This window comes from Cetorhinus maximus, chromosome 20, assembly GCF_964194155.1.
Source record: "Cetorhinus maximus chromosome 20, sCetMax3.hap1.1, whole genome shotgun sequence".
Lineage (NCBI taxonomy): Eukaryota > Metazoa > Chordata > Chondrichthyes > Lamniformes > Cetorhinidae > Cetorhinus > Cetorhinus maximus.
In genome coordinates, this window is record NC_135898.1 from 55,538,538 (window position 1) to 55,555,809 (window position 17,272).

Consider the following 17,272-nt stretch of genomic DNA (forward strand, 5'->3'; position numbering starts at 1 on the left):
TCCTGTACTGCTGCGCAGGCTTAACTCCATCGCTGATGCCATAGTTGGCCTCCAACAGTGTGTACCTGTCTGCTGACTGCTACACCCTGTCTGTGATGACCTTGGTGTCAGAACTTTGATCTCCCACATCCCTCCACCTGTCTACAACCTTTCCCTCCTGTTGTGAGCCAGTTTGTCCTGCATGGATAGAGATGGGGAGAGTGTAAGCAGGATGTCTGCCAGGCCAGATATAAGTATACCTGGTCTGTGTGGGTGGTGAGTGATCCCATGGACGGGATGAGGGCAATGACGATGTGTGTGAAAGAGTGAATGGTGATGTCCCTTGCACTGGCAGTGAGCGAGGGCCCTGTGGATGTGTGGGCAGCTCAATCTCACTCCAGCTACCCTTCCACTCACGGAGTCAGCCAGGGGCCCTCAGGCACCCATAGGGAGGAGGATCAGCAGGTGTACACTTGAGGGCCATCCACCGAGGTGACCCTGGGAGTGACCAGCCCATCTAACTCCCCACTTCCTGTGACGACCACAGATCCAGCTTCACAGGCCGAGGAGGGTGGCACTGCCACACAGCAGGACCCCGAGAGCAGGCCGGAGCCTCCCAAGTCTCGGCCCTCCAGAGGACACCCACCAAAGTCATCACAGACAGGGTGTAGCAGTCAGCAGGCTGCCTCCACCTCCGCTGTGGATGTCCGGGGAGCATGGTTAGGAAAGTTAGGTAAAAGTAGTTGCACAGCCTGGGCACGGATGTTGATCACATACTGTTCACTATTGTCAATAAACTCCTAAAAATGTCATCCTGCCTGTGGCTCCCTGTTCTGATGAGCAGTGTTCTTGTCACTCAGATGTGAAACCTTTCTGCACAATATAAAGGCAGGTGTCTCAGTCTAGGGCCTCTTCCCTGTGCTTTGTGCAGCCTTCAGACCAAAGTGATGGTCTGGCCTCACACTCCCTGGAAACATTACTGATGCCTGCACCTTGGCAGTGTTGGTCATTGCTGCCAGAATGTAGTGGGCAGGTTTCACAGAGTTCCATCATTCTCTCTGCGTGCTCTCAGAACCTTTAAGGTGGGGCTGGCCCCCATCACACCAGCATCTACGACCAGTGATGCTGTGCACCAGCTCCTGAAGGGCTGAGGTGCTGAAGTCAGACACAGCATCAGATGTGTCTAAAGTTTCATGGCTGCGTCTCTGAGATGGCCCTGATCATGGAGCGCAAGCAAGCTGCCCTCGGCCAGACAGGAGTCAGGCATGCTCAGATGCTATGTGAAGATCTATGGAGTGTCCTCACTGCATATTGTCATCATCCTCTTGCCATCAAGCAACTATTAGGCCCTCCACTGCATCTCCATGACAGGAGCATTCGCTCAGTCAAAAGTTTACAACTGCGATGTGAGGAACTATGGTGTCTCCTCACTGCATGTCATCATCATCCTCTACAAATCTGGCAGCTATGAGGGCCTCCCAAGTGCGCCTGTCTCGTCTAGCCAGTGCGAGAGTCTCATCCCCATCATCATCACCACCAAGGACCCTCTCACCCTCATCCCCATCGGCTTCATCCTCCTCGGGGGAGATGTGCAGCTCCTCCATCTCCCCCTCAGCCAGCTCCTCTTCCCGTTGCAGCGCCAGGTTGTAAAAGGCGCAGCAGATGACGATGATGCGTGACACCCTCTGCAGACAGTATTGCTGGGCTCCACCAGACTGGTCCAGGCGCCAGAACTGCATCTCCAGCATCCCGATGGTCTGCTCCACCAAGCTGCGAGCTGCTGCATGAGCCTCATTATAGCGTCGCTCTGCTGCAGACTGAGGCCGCCACACGGGTGTCATCAGCCACGCCTCTGCGGGTAGCCCTTGTCCCCAAGGAGACAACCCTGCAGCCTCTGTTGACCCTGGAAGACTGCAGGGATCTGCGAGCGACTCAGGATGTAGGCGTCATGCACACTCCCTGGAAACCATGCACATACCTACAGGATGCGTTTCTGGTGGTCGCATACCAGCTGCACGTTCAGTGAGTGGAAGTCCTTAAGGTTGATGATTGTAGCGATGGAGACCTGAGCACCACATGAGTGCAGTCAATCGCACCCTGCACCTGTGGGAATCCCGAGATCAGGGCAAATCCAATGGTCCTTGCATCCTGGCTGTCCCAGTCCCGGGCGAAATGCACAAAGTTGTGTGCCATGGAGAAGGTGGCATCCATGACCTCATGGGTGCATTTGTGGGTGGATGATTGTGAAATCCCACAGAGGCCACCTGTGGAGCCCTGAAAGGAGCCACTGACATAGGAATTGAGCGCCACGGTCACTTTCACAGCCACTGGCAGTGGATGCCCTCCATGTCCCCTTGGCGCCAAGTCCTGCAGTAAGTGGCAGATGTGAGCCACTAGGTCCCTAGACATGCACAGTCATCGGTGACACTGGTTCTCAGTCATCTGCAGAAATGGCAGGCGGTGTCTATAGACCCTGGGTGTCGCTAGGTGTCAACCAGCCACGGCTCGCTGTCGCTCCTGGGCAGAGTGTGCAGGAGCCCTTGCTGCCCCTTCTTCATGAGGTTGCTGCTCCTGCCTTTGTGCAGCCAGGTGCCTGAGTCATTCTCTCCTCCGTCTCCTACGGTCTCTGTAGACCATCAGGCTTACAGCTAGGTCACCAGGATCCATGACCCTGATGTGGTCCTCCTGCAGCGTGAAAAAGAGAGAGAGAGGCGTGGTTATCATGGCTGTACTTAACGTTTCCCAGAGAGTGCTGGTCACCCCCCTCGGATGGCCAGAGATGAGTACGCTGCATGGCTGCCCTGTCAACCTGCGACATGGGGGACACTGGTCCAAACCGGGATGCTCAGATTGCAAGGGACTGTGTGCGCCTCCAGCAGTGCCTGCTATATGGCAAGTGTCGGTGAGGAGATTATACAATGTGTGCAGTCCAATTACTCCGCGGTCCAATAAAGTGGTGGCGGACTCGAAGTCTGTGCCAGAGGGGTTGGGGGGGTGTGGTGGTGGGGTGGGTATAAGGTATGGAGTGCTTGGTGCCTCTGTGTTGCCTGCATGGGCGGGCGGATAGGAGCCTGACCTCAATCATATCAGTGTGGCTGCGCCTGATCTGTCTTTGTTACAGAGACATGGTAAGTTTGTACAGGTGTCCCTAATGCGTGGCCACTGCCCTCGCTTACCCTGCCCCCCAGCTCAATTGCCTGTGCGCGGGGTGCCACGCCAGGGCAGCACTTGACACTCCCCCCACCCTCCACAGTCACCTCCAAGACTGGCCAGCACTTGCCCCCAGACACCCCTCAGAAGTCACCTCTGGGGCCAGGCGTCAGTTTCCCCGTCCCCCTGGCGCCCCTGAGGCCTGTAAACAATGGGGGAGCTGTGTTCGACGCTGCTGCTCACTCACCTCAGTTCCCCCAAAGTGGAGACCGCCAAGTGCGCGTCGCCTGTGTGCTGTTGTGAAATACATCGACGTGCTTTCCCACCAATGTGGACAGACGATACGTCGGGATTCCAAGACCCTGGCGGGATGGCCTTTTAATTACATGCTAATGTATTACAATGAGCTCCCCGCTGACTGATGGCGGGAAACGCGGCCCGCCGTCAGTGGGCTGAGCGGAAGATCGCGACCTGCCTTCACGCCGGTGTGAAGTGGGTCCCGCCATATTTTCCGCACATGCCACCGTGATGGGCGTGATGCCCGCCACCAGCAGGCTCAGAAAATTCCGCCCCATGTTCTTTGATGCAGTTTCCAGGGCAGTGATGTCATCTAGCTGTCCAAGCAGCCAATCACGTTGAAGAATTCTCATGGGCAGCCAGCCAGGAAAAGAAAATCCACTAAAATCAAATGACTTTTTAAAAATTTTACATAGAGCAAAATAAAGATTGGGACGTACATATGGGTTGAAGGTAGAAGCTAAAAGATCATAAGCAAAGATTTTAAACGAAAATATTTAAAACTTTTATGAATCATTTATGGCACAGAAGAAGGCCATTCAGCCCATCAAGGCCATGGTTGCTCTCTGCGAAGCAATCCATTCAGTCCCACTCGCCCGCTCTATTGCTGTAGCCCTGCAAGTTTATTTCCTTGAAGTGCTCATCGAATTTCCTTTTGAAATAGTTGATTGTTTCCACTTTCACCACCCTCGTAGGCAGTGAGTTCCAGGTTATTACCACTCACTGCATAAAAAAGTTCTTCCTCAAATTCCCTCTGCATCTCTTGCCCAAATTCTTATATCTGTCCCTTAGCTCATGTGCTATCAGTTAATGGGAACAGCTTTTTCTTGTCTACCTTATCCAAACCTGTCATAACCTTGTACACCTCTATCAAACCTCCCCTCAATTTCCTTTGCTCCAAGGTGAACACTGCCAGCTTCTCCAACATAACTTTATAACTAAACAACCACCCACCCCACACCACCACAGCCCGCCCCGCACCCCCCCCCCCCCCACCCCCCCCCCACCCCCCCCCCACCCCACCCCACCCCACCCCCTCCCCCGAAAACCCTGGAACCATTCAGGTAAATCTCTTCTGCACCCTCGCAAGGGCCCTGACATCCTTTCTAAAATGGATGCTTTTCTGATGCGAATTGGGGGATAAATATTGCCCAGGACACCAGGAATAATTCCCCTGCTCTTCTTCCAAATAATGCCATGGGATCTTTTGCATCCACCCAAACAGGGTCATGGAATAGGAGGGGCAATGTCCAATTGGATAAAAAATTAGCTTAAAGATGGAAACCAGCCGGGGGATGGTAGACAATGCAATACTCCAACTGCGGCCTAACCAGAGCTTTACAAAAGATCAGCATAACTTCCCTACTTTTGTATTCAATGTCTCTGTTTATGAAGTCCAAGGTCCCATTTGCTTTGCTAACCACTCTCACAACATGTCCTGCCACCTTCAAAGATCGATGCACATGCACCCCCAGGTCCCTTTCTTCCTGCACATCCTTTAACACAGTGCCATTTAGTCTATACTGCTTCTTCCTACCCCTTCTGCCAAAGCGCATCACCTCACACTTCTCTGAATTAGATTCCATCTGCCGCTTGTCTGCCCTTTCTGCTGGCCTATCTACGGTCAGGCAATTCATATCATCATCACTGTTTGTCACTCTTCCAAGTTTGGTAACACTAGCAAATTTTGTAATTGTGCTCTGTATTCCAAGACCTGGGTCATTTATATATAGAAAACAAAACACCAGCGGTCCGAGCACTGATCATTGTCTACCATCCCCCGGCTGGTTTCCATCCTTAAGCTAATGTTTTATCCAATTGGACATTGCCCCTCCTATTCCATGACCCTGTTTGGGTGGATGCAAAAGATCCCATGGCATTATTTGGAAGAAGAGCAGGGGAGTTATTCCTGGTGTCCTAGGCAATATTTAGCCCCAATTCGCATCACAAAAAGCATTATCTGGTCGTTACACATTGCTGTTTGTGGGAGTTTACTGTACACAACTAACTACTGCGTTTCCTACATTACAACAGTGACTACACTTCAAAAAATGCTTAATTGGCTGTAAAGCGCTGTGAGACATCAAGTGGTTGTGGAAAGGACTATATAAATGTAAGTCTTATTTTTCATAATCTTTAAGACCTCGGCTTTCAATTTTCTATAACCTGTTCAAACTTTCCCGATAGGATTAATTCTCAGTGTCAATCTTGTAAATCTCTATCTACACCTTCTTCCTGCCTCTTTAGCCTTTTTTATATATATTGGATACCAGAACCGTGCACCGTATCCCAAGTGTGGTCTAACCAAAGTTCTACACACATTTAACATGACTTCCCTATTTTACAATTCTATCCAGAAATGAATTCTGGTGCTCTGCTTGTTTTTTTTTAAAGGCCATATGAACTTGTGTTTCTGCTTTTAGTGACTTTTGTTTATCTGTACTCCCATCCCTTTGCTCCTTAAACTGCATTTAGACTCTTTGGCCAGAATTCTACGGAGGCTGCAGGGGCTGAAAGCGATGAGCAACACTGATTTGGTGGAAAGAGGTAACTGGGACCACATTTCGCCAGCTGCAGCTAATTGATTGGCTGCTGCCAAGGATGACATCCTATTAAGGAAGGTGACCCACCCCAAAGAGCTGCTGGCTCAATCAGAGGGCTGGCAGCCCAGCAGCGCCACCACTAGTGGTGGCCATTACTGGGACTGCTGCTGGAGAATGAGGGTGCATTGATGGCTGACTATCCTAAAGACAGGTAAGTGAGCCTTGGGGGAACCAGAACCTGTCAGGCAGTCTCTAATTGAAGGGGTGGGGGTGGGGTCACTGAATGCAGATGGTACCATAGCCACGGGGCAGCCACTGATGCCTGGGGGCTCCCCTCCATGGGCCTCGGGAGTGCCAAAAAAGATGGCCCACCTACAGAACCCGCTGGGAGGCCACCAGCATTCATCTGGAAGGTGCCCCATGTGGTAGCCAACTTGCCAAAGTCAGGCAAAATGCCCATGGTGGGAAGTGGCCCTTAATTGGCCACTTAAGTGGCTCAATTGGGCTCCTGGTGGGCGGCCCATCTGCCACCATTCCTGCCACTGCAAGATGGCGTGGCCATGGGAAGATGTCGGGTAACCCCTCAACACCATCCTGTGCCATTTTTCCAGCCATCTGCTTTCGAGGCAGTCGACAACGGGACCGGAAAGTTCTGGTCTCATTTCCAGAAGTACGTGCGGTTTCTTAATTCTCCCCACCAAAATGCAGCACCTCATACCTAACAATAATGAAATTCAGGTGTCAATAATACATCCATTCTGCTACTTGGTCAGCTATTTATTTGCATAACTGATGTCCATGCATGACATCTGTATACTTTTTAGACAGTCAACATAATTATAACATCGTTGATATGTTCTAGTAGCTCAATGAGCAAATATAGTGAAACCACACATAGCTGGAAGGTCACTAGATCTGCTATATGTCTTGCTACCCATGCTTGCAATGATTGGTACACGGGAATGTAGATTTGATGGCTGGAGTGGTCCACAAGGTGGGTTTCTTACAGGGTGACCATGTCCACGTTCCTGCCAAAGAGTTATTTTGTGAGTAGCTCATGTTTTGCCCAGGATAGACCTTCAATGTCAAGCTGGTATATCCTTGCTGCTGGTCCGGTTTCTTAGCTTCGCTGTCCCTGACAGAATCCATCTTTCAGCTGCTTTTTACTGCTTGGACCGGCAGCCCGGTGGATGGCGTTTGGTCGTCTACTTGACAGCATTAATTTGCAGGTTTTCAGGTTGGAGGACCACGTGAAGATTTCTGTCTCTCTCCCAAGTGGTGACCTGGGTAGTGAATCCAGGTTTTAACCTTCCTTGGAAAATCCCTCAACCACTTGAGGACAGGCCAGGGAAGCTGTGACCATTTGCTCTACAAGCAGATCATGTGGAACAGCTGAAATTGTGACTGCAGTCATCCAGGTCAGGCAATTGCCCATGTACCGAACTCTTGCACTGATAGATCCATTCCTGGTGGCAACACAACCATTCACACTGTATCAACGGAAGCTGTCAAATGGATTGTTAACTTCGATGTTAAACTATAACTGCTTTTCCAGCCAAATGATCGGAAAAAAAAATCTGCCCTGGACTGTGTTAAGTTAGCCAGTCTTAGTCTGGAAGGTAAAGGCGGCAACATTTGGTCTCAGCATCTCACAGTGAGAAAAAAACCCAGGGTTACCAACCACCATTGATCCCTGTCTCGTACTGGAAGCCTGACAGAATAGTGCAGGATGAGGAAACAATCAGGCTCTAAATCAAATAGTTTCAAATGGGCAGATAGTATGCCAGCACTTACTGTCTACTTTTATATATGAACCAACGCTAAATGGACAAGGGATATAAAGGTGTCCATGAAGGGGATTCTCCTGAAGTCACTTGTTATAATTTTGAGCTTTATAAGATTGCTATATTTTGAGGCTGTGATTTTAATTTAAGGTAAAATGAAGGGGGTCATGTGGCCTGTCCTGAAGTCTGCCTGACAGTAAACCTGCGTGGTTTGTTAGAAGTTAAAGGGGGGGCCCAGGTTGTTTTACTGGGAGAAGGTGCAAGTTGTTTGCACTTGGATACAATGGCAGCACCTGTGTGCCAACAGTAGATAGACTGCAAGTTTCCAAAGTCCCAGGAAAGTGTAGAGAATGTTGGGTTGTAAACAGTTGCGCTTTAAATTGTTCATTTACTTACAAAATAAAAGAGAGCCGCGCTCTCAAGGACAGCTAATTAGCATCTCCACCTAGATACAAGGCTCATGTGATTCATGGAAATGGACTTTGAGAAGGGAAGGATTTCTAAGGTATCCCTGAAAACTCACAGACAAGGTTACTCGGCCAGGGCCAAGGAGAGAGAGAGGGTAGCTAGAGGTGGAAAGTTTCTATCCTTTCCAGTGCAGATGAGAGCTCACACCAAATTTGGAAAGACCAAATTTGTGACAAGTTAAAATGAGACTGGAAGATTTGCCTAGCTTTAGCTAGAGGGAGGAGTCCCCAGGAAAACTTGCACCATGAAAGGCAATTCTGGAGTTAAAATTTCCAGGCTGGGAAAGGAAAGGATCAGAAGTAAATCCATGGGAGCTAAGAATCATTTTGGACTGGTTCCGAGAGAATTGAATGACTACTTAAAGGACAATGTAACTTACACCTAATAGTGAAATTTTTTACTTGCATTAAAAGCTCTTTTCTGTAGTTTAAAGGATAGGTTGCCTACAAAAATATTTTAGTCAACAGTGCATTTAGTTTGTTTGTTACAGTAAAAGTCTTAAAACATGGAACCTTGTGACATCCATTCAGCTATTAACTGGAAGTTTGAATATATTTTTAAAATTTATTCGTCTCAACAGGGGTTGTAACACACTGCTTTCAGACGAGAGGTGTACCTTTTACATGTACTGCAAACTTGATTCTCAGAAGGCTGCTGTGGTCTCACGGTAATAATCTGCTTTTAAATTAACACCAGTTGTCTGTCATGACAAGGACAGAATATGGTCCTGGGCAATTAGCAGTTAAGCTACTCACTGCAGCCATAGATTCCAAATTAGGACAGTCTGGCACAGAAGTCTATCAGCCACACTTGTGATAAGTCTCATTAGTTCATAACTGAGTTACAAATGGAGTGATTTACAATAGCTGGGGTCTCTATTGTGCTCACTCATCCTGCGAAATTCTAGTTCAATTTACCTCAGCTCAAGCAGGCTCATTCACTAACACAATTGGTTTAACATGTTCCTGGTTGCTATTAGCTTCAGATTTGATAGGGTAGATACAGAGAAATTACTTTGTGGGAGAAATCAAGAGGAAGGAGACAGGGTTGAATGTATTTCCACCCATTGTTTTATCTCTATCTTTTAGCCTTTTTAGTATCCCTTCACCCCACCCCACCCCCACTAGAGCTATCTGTAAACATCAACTCTTTTCTTCTCCGCCGATGCTGCCAGACCTGCTGAGTTTTTCCAGGTAATTCTGTTTTTGTTTTGGATTTCCAGCATCCGCAGTAGTTTTTTGTTTCTATCTGTACCTTGTTTGTCCTGCTTTCTACCCTTAATTAGCACATTCCTTTAGATAATATCACCACCTTCAACACCTCTTTGTCCTTTTGTCTGTGACATCTTTTGGTTATCTCCACCTATTACTGGCTTCTTGTCCCAACAACCCCCCCCCCCGCCCTTTAAACCAGCTTATATTTCACCCCTTTCTTATTTTTACTTAGTTCTGTTGAAGGGTCATGAGGACTCAAAACGCCAACTGTATTCTTCTCCGCCGATGCTGCCAGACCTGCTGAGTTTTTCCAGGTATTTCTGTTTCTGTTCTTGTGCTGAATCTTACTATGTTGGGCAGGCTGGGCTCCCGAGCAGGAGCAGGCATGGGCGCGGAGCCGATTGCCACCCGCGATCGGCTGCGTGCCGCCATTTTACGTGGGCGGGCCAATTAAGGCCCATCCAGCATAAACGCAGCTGGTAGCTGCGGGCGGGCGGGGGGAGGAGAGAGAGTCGGGGCCTGTGCCCTTCCGTGCATGCGCACAAAAGAGCGCAGCTCCGTGCCTCAGGGAGATTAAGTTGATATGATAATGAAACTTTTGAATACTAAAAAATTATTTAAACATGTTTCCTCATGACAGTGTCACATGAGCTGGGACATGTTTGTGCATTTTGCGAAATTTATTTATTTATTTTATTAAACCTTCAGGAAACCTCATCCCGCCCGTGGATGAGATTTCCTGAAAAGCGTGAAGGCCGCTTTAGCTCTTTGCCTGCCCGTCCAACCTTAAGGGCAGCACTGTTAACAATGTCAATTACTTTTTTAATGGCCTTAATAGGCCTTTGAGAGTTCGGCAGGCACACAGCCGCCTCCAGCACATGCCCATCGAATGCAATATTGAAATGACACACAATGATGTTGGGACTCACGCCCGACATCATCTCACGTCATTTTGCGCATCGGCTTGTTGGGCCCACCCCTGCACGCCGACTGCAATATTCTCGCCATAATCTTAGCATTAGAGCTAGACTATTGAGGAGGGAAAACAAGAAGCAAAATACTGCAGATGCTGGAAATCTGAAATATAAACAGAAAACACTGGAAAAACTCAACATGTCTGACAGCATCTGTGGAGAGAGAAACAGAGTTAATGTTTCGAGTCTGTATGACCCTTCTTCAGAGCTCAAATTACCAAGTATGAAGAAAAGTCATACAGACTCGAAATATTAACCCTTTCTCTCGCCACAGATGCTGTCAGGTCTGCTAAGTTTTTCCAGCATTTTCTGTTTTTACTTAAAACAAGAAGCACTTTTTCATACTAAGGGGAATAGAAATCCGGAATTCTCTCCCCCAAAATTGTGAATGCTGGGACAATTGGAGCTTTTAAAACTAAGATTGCTAGATTTGTGTTAAATAAGAGACATGGAGCTAATCCAGTTGAAATACAGATCAGCCATGATCTAATTAAATGTCAAAATAGACACAAGGGGCTGAGTGGCCTCCTCTGTTCCTATGCTCCTAGTTAAAACAGATAGTTATGTAAAGAATTCCATTGGTTACCAGATCCAGATGTAGCAGCCGATTTAAGTTTACTAATATAACCCATTCAGCTCTGAATTTTAATGTAACATTGTTGAAATGTGTGTACAATCAGAGCTGGTAATTGGAAAACTGAATTTTTACCATGCAGTAAAAAGCCATCATCAATTCATCGTATCAAAGTTGCATAAAAACAAGTAATTCATTATTGAATGTATTGTCTTTGTCAGATCATAATCAGGTTGTAATTAGCTTTTCCAAAAAAGGAAAGAGCTTGCACTTCTATAGTATCTTTCACAGCCTCAGGACACCCCAATGCATTTCACAGCCAATGAACTACTTCCGCAGTGTAGTCACTGTAGACAATCAGAGCAGTCAATTTCTGCATGGAAGGTCTTGCCGTATTGAGCTGAATGACTAGTAAGTTTGGATAAACCCATTACGTAGAGGACACTGGCACCCCCAAATGGCAGTACCCAGACTTCCTAAACAAAGCATGCATCTCCTGCCAGGCAGCCAATGGTCCCATGTGAATGACGTACCTCCCAATAACTCTACAGAGTCAGTACAGGAGGCAACAGCAGGCATAGTTATGACCTTGAAGCCAATGTGCTTAAGTCCTGGAGTAAGGCTTAAACCCAAGTTTCTCACTCAAAGAAAAGAGTGCTGCCACAGTAGCTAAACTGACATTACACCTTTCGATATATTATGAAAGTTTAAAAAGTGTTGTTACAGTCATCTCAGTTGATAAATTTGGATTTTCACTAAGTATTTCATTGGGATTATCACAAGTGAGCTAAAAATCCAGAATCCTTCCTTTGAATTATATACAATATTCCCTGAAAATTACCAAGCACCGGTACAATGAATGATTTTAATCACTTTAATTTGCTTTTACAATGGACCTAAGAGCTAGTTGCAACACAACTGCAAGATTTCTGAGGGTCACTAAAACCAGCAAATAGGAGGACCTGTCTTAGGCCAATCCTTCAGTCTACCAGTTCGGGCTAGTCATAGAATCATAGAATGGTTACAGCATGGACGGAGGCCATTCAGACCTGTGTGTTCATGCTAGCTCTCTGTAAGGGTAACACCCCTAGTCCCACTCCTCTGCCTTATCCCCATAGCCCTGAAATTATTTTTTCTTCAGATAATTTTCCAGTTCTTTTTTGAATGCCTCAGCTGAGGCCTCCACCACACTCCCAGGCAGCGCACTCCAGATCCTAGCCACTTGCTGCATAAGAAGGTTTTTCCTCATGTTGCCATTGCTTCTTTTGCCAATGACCTTAAATCGGTGTCCACTGGTTCTTGATCCTTCCGCCAGCAGGAACTGTTTCTCCCGACCTACTGTGTCCAGACCCCTCATGATTTTGAACACCTCTATCAAATCTCCTCTTAATCTTCCCTTCTCCAAGAAGAACAGCGCCCAGCTTCTCCAATTTATTTACATAACTGAAGTTGCTCATCCCATTCTCGTGAACCTTTTCTGCACCCTCTCTAATTTCTTCACATCCTTCCTAAAGTGTGGTGCACAGAACATGACACAATCCTCCAGTGAAGGCCAAACCAGTGTTTTATACAGATTTATTATAATTCCCTTACTGTTGTACTCTATGCCCCTCTTTATAAAGCCCAGGATCCCGTATGCTTTATAAGCCACTTTCTCAATCTGTTTCAACTAGTCATGGCAATTTGACATTCAGCAAAATGATATCTGTATTTTGTGTGTAGGAAGTACCAGAGAAAGTCTTGTGCAATGTCGAAATAGCCTGGTAGCTGTGTGCAATCAGTTCAGATTGTGCATTGTGCAGGTGCTTTTATCTTGTTCTGAGATGTGTGCCAGGACAAACAGGGTGCCAAAGTGCAGGCCTTGCACTGCTGGCTGCAAGTCAGATGTAAAACAACCTTGGTTCACTAAGGCTGGCTGCCAGTGTTTTCAGTGGGTCTTCCAAATCACTGGCCTTAGTGTCTGAAGAATACTGCTTCAGACACCATGACATAGGCTTCATAGCCTTGTGCGTATTAACAGCAAGTCTTTATTAACAGCTTATAACTATAAACATCTATACAGTAGAGGGCACAAGTATGGAGCTGACTCCGTCCTAGGTCTTTACACATCCCTGTCCATGCCTAGACTGACCCTGGCTCTGGGTCATGTGCCTTCTTACATCACCATGTGGGTGGTACTGTACTCAGTCCCACACTAACCTTGTATGTACCAGACCCTACTACTACAGTGTCGAGTTGCTGCAGTTTATCATTTGGCTTGCAGCCAGCTAGACAAGACCTGCATTTCAGGAACCCGGCAGCTATACCACAACACTTCACAAGCGGCTACTAAATTGGAAGGCCAATGCAATATGAAAATTGCATTCATCAATCTAGGGAGGTCTTATGACCAGATGCCTAGGGAGGAAGTCTGCAGATGTGCTGGAATTCGTGGAGTCCCTGAGAAGTACATACAACTATTACAGGACATGTGCAAGGAGTGCCAGACAAGAATAGGAAGCAATGTGGGGAGAGTGAGAGGTTTCAAGCCAAAGTTGGACTGCACCAAGGATTGGCACCAAGTCCCTTCCTCTTTCTGATTGTGATGGAGGTTCTAACTGAGCAAATGAGGCAGGAAGTGCCACGGTCAATGATGTTTGCACGATGACATTGAACTTTCTGTTGAGGTTGATGACCGAGTATCTGGAGAACTGGAGGAAAATACCAGGAGACAGGGGTATGAAGATCAATAGACCAAAGACCCTTATGGGCTGTCAGTTTGAGTCTGGGGCAGAGGTTCAGAGCGAAGGTGTAAAGATTATGGGTGAATATTTGGAGTAAGTGAGTAGTTTCAAGCACCTATGATCAGTGGAGACAGAAGAAAGAAGTGTGGAAATTAAAATTAAGCAATGGATTAGCTCTGGTCGGAGTAAGTGGAAGAAGTGCAGTGGAGTGATGTGTGATAGAAAAGCATCGTTGAAACTGAAAGGAAGAATCTACAAGACAATAGTGAGACTGCCCTGCAGAAACCCAAGCAACACCAAAAGATGTGGATGCTGAGGTGGATGTGTGGAGTAACGAGAAAGGGTTATATCAGGAACCACACGTCAGGGGGTGAGTGAAGATTGTGGAAGCATTGAAGTTAAAAAACAAGACTCTGAAGCGGTATGGTCATCTGTTGTGGAGAGAGAGAGAGGAAATGTGGTGAGGCGAGTAGTAGAGACAGGACTGCCAGGAAGAAGGAGAAGAGGAAGGCCTAAGACCAGCTGAGAGACTTAAGTGCAGTGGAATTGGAAGAGGAATGAGTGACTGACAGGACATGGTGGAGGATGCTCAACCAGCAACTTGACAACCCCAAGTAAAATGAGAGAAGTTAAAAGAAGGAGAAATGGCTACTAAATGCAAATGTTCAAAGTGATTATGCATCAATTCAGCCCATCTAGTGTTAATTGGCTTTTTTCCTTGAAAAAGGTAAAACAAGAGAAACCTGATTGCTGTTTACTTCCGTTCATTCAGATTCTGAAGCAGACACGTGTCAATTAACATAAAATAAAAGCAAAATACTGCAGATGCTGGAGATCTAAAATAAAAACAGGAAATGCTTGAAAAACTCAATAGGTCTGGCAGCATCTGTGGAGAGAGAAACAGCGTTAAAGTTTTGAGTCCAATATGACTCTTTTTTGGAACTGAAGAGCAATTTTGGACTCAAAGCATTAACTGTCTGTCAATTAACTATGATTAAAAAGAACAATGGTTTCCTTTGATAAAATGTTATGCATCTCCAGATATACATTAATGAGATACAGATTGAACAGACCTAACTAGATTTCCCTGGCAGAGTTGATGGGATTGAATACTATTCCATTGTTCCAATGCAACTTTTTATATTAGGAAGCATGCCTCCTGTGGACTCTGTACACAAGCATTGGCATCAAACTGCAGAACCTCTGGCTAGCATTTCTTTCTATTTGCTTCTTATGTCTGCTCCGGAGTTAGAAGGAGCACCATGGAAGCAAGAGTCTGTATGAATGGGGAGAACTTCAAGAGCCAATGTAATTTTTAAGAAATGCCCAAGTTGAAAGCCCTTCATTTTCCAGATTGTAAAAGTAATCAAAATCAACCTGATGACTAAAAAGTTGCACTATTTAAAATTGTTATTGTACTAAAGGACGCAAAAAAGTCAATGGCTCTGTTATGCTGGTAGAGCTGATAATAAATGACCAACTCTGCATGCCATAACTGAAAATCATTTACAATAAATCAATATTTTTGGAAACATTTTTCTAACAATCCCTCCCAACCCAAAAACATAATTGAGGCCTCAACACTAAAAGCATTTCAGTATGCGCTTCTATGGACCATTAGCACATAAATTTGTTTTGTTGGCCATCCTTTACATTTTTGACACATGTTTAAGCCTGAACTGGTTACCATTATAAAAGATCTATGTCAAAATTCACTTGACGGGATTATGATTGGTTAACAAAGTAACCCTTGGAGTCATAGAGTCATTGCAGCACAGAAGGAGGCTATTCGTCCCATTGAATCCATGCCGGCTCTCTGTAGAGCAATCCAGTCAGTCCCATTCCCTGCTCTATCCCCATCATGTTTTACCAAACATTGACCTTCACCTCCAAATGGAGGGAGAGAGACAGGTCAGAGAGAAAAAGAAGGTCAAGTGTTTAATTTTTTTTCGAAGTGCCATAGAGAAAATGGGCTCGTTTACATGGAAAAGAATAGAATTAAAGTGTAAAAAAAAAGACTAGAGAAGAAGAAATCCATAAAAAGTGACAGAACTGGCAATGTTGGAAAGCCTGAAATGTTTTTCCATGAGGCAAATGAGCGACAGCAAATTCAGTTAGTTTTGCTATCATGTAATTGGTTAGCTCAGTGTTGTATAAAACAATGCCAAATACCTTTGATAAACATTTCAAACAAGCCCCACTTAAGTGCCACTTTCAGTGCCAATAGAAGAAGAAAAAGCAGCTTTTGATGAAACAATTCTGTTTGGTTACTTTTTCTGCTTCAATACCAACTAGCAGAGGAAAAAAAATCTGGCCAAAGTAATAACAGGAATGAGATCATTTTTCTGGGGTCTGGCTATTTTAAGCAGCCTGTAACAAGAAGTGTATTTATCTAGGTTTCTATGACCCTTTTCAGGCACTCTGTCAGTAAGCTTAAATTGAGCAGCCAGGCTGGGAGAAACTTGGAGTCTGCTCCAAGCCTCGCAGGTCCACAGGGACTAGGAAAATTATTGTTGGCAAGCCTGCCTGGCTCCAGAAGTTGATCCAGTGCCCCCCCACTTAATGATGCAGAGGCAGACCAAGCTAAGAATGTCCTTATAATTTAATTAGAGCCCGTGTTGATTGGCTGCTGGAGGTGGCCTTGTTACTAATGTTGAAAACTCTGGTGAACAAGGGTTACTATTCAAAGAACAAACCGGACTCTCATAGCCCATCTGTACGCTCCCAAATTTGGGCCAATAAGACTCGTTCACGTTCTTGAAGTTACCACCTGCGTGGCCAAATTGGTTAAAGTGAACAAAAAAAAAAAGAGTTGGAAATGTTATCAAGTGCACAGCAAAGTAGGAACTGAACAACAAAAGAAAAGCAATGGAGCAAAGCCGAATGATGGATAATAGCTAAAATTACGTTAATTCAACTAAATAATATTTGAGGGAGGACTGTTGCTGTAATTTCGTTTCTATAATTGGGCTGAAATATAAGGGGTGATTTTGCAGTGCCCCACACCCATAGGTGTGCCAAATGCAGGAAATTCGAACTCAACTCCACTCCGCCTGATTATCCTCCCTGTCTGCCTCCTTCAATTTCACATCTGAGTAAATGTGCCCAAGAATAAAAATTGCAGCCACTTAAATAACATATAAACATGGGTGGCACTTGCCACACCTCCCTGCAGCCAGCTTTCCCTCATTTCATGCTGGTCACAGGCGAAGGGCAAGGTTCTCTCATACACACAGCGAGCAGGCTTTCTCTGAAAGTAGCATTCCAGCAATGCCAGTAAAAGTGTATGGCAATTGCCGAGAGAATTAGTTAATTATATTCCATGCCCGCATGGTCACCTTGAGTGATCCCCAAAGCACTATTCTTTGTCACTTCCTATTGCTTACCTTGTCATTCATCCTTTGACAAAGAAGATGGCCATAATTCCATCCCAATTTCTGCAGTGAGTTCTAGGATGATCAAGTTTTGCTGGGAATGAATGTCTACAGTAGGAAAAGTGGATCCAGAATAGATGAGGTTAAGGGTTTTGAATTTTCAGGCAAGACTTCCTTAGCTAGCATTGGCAA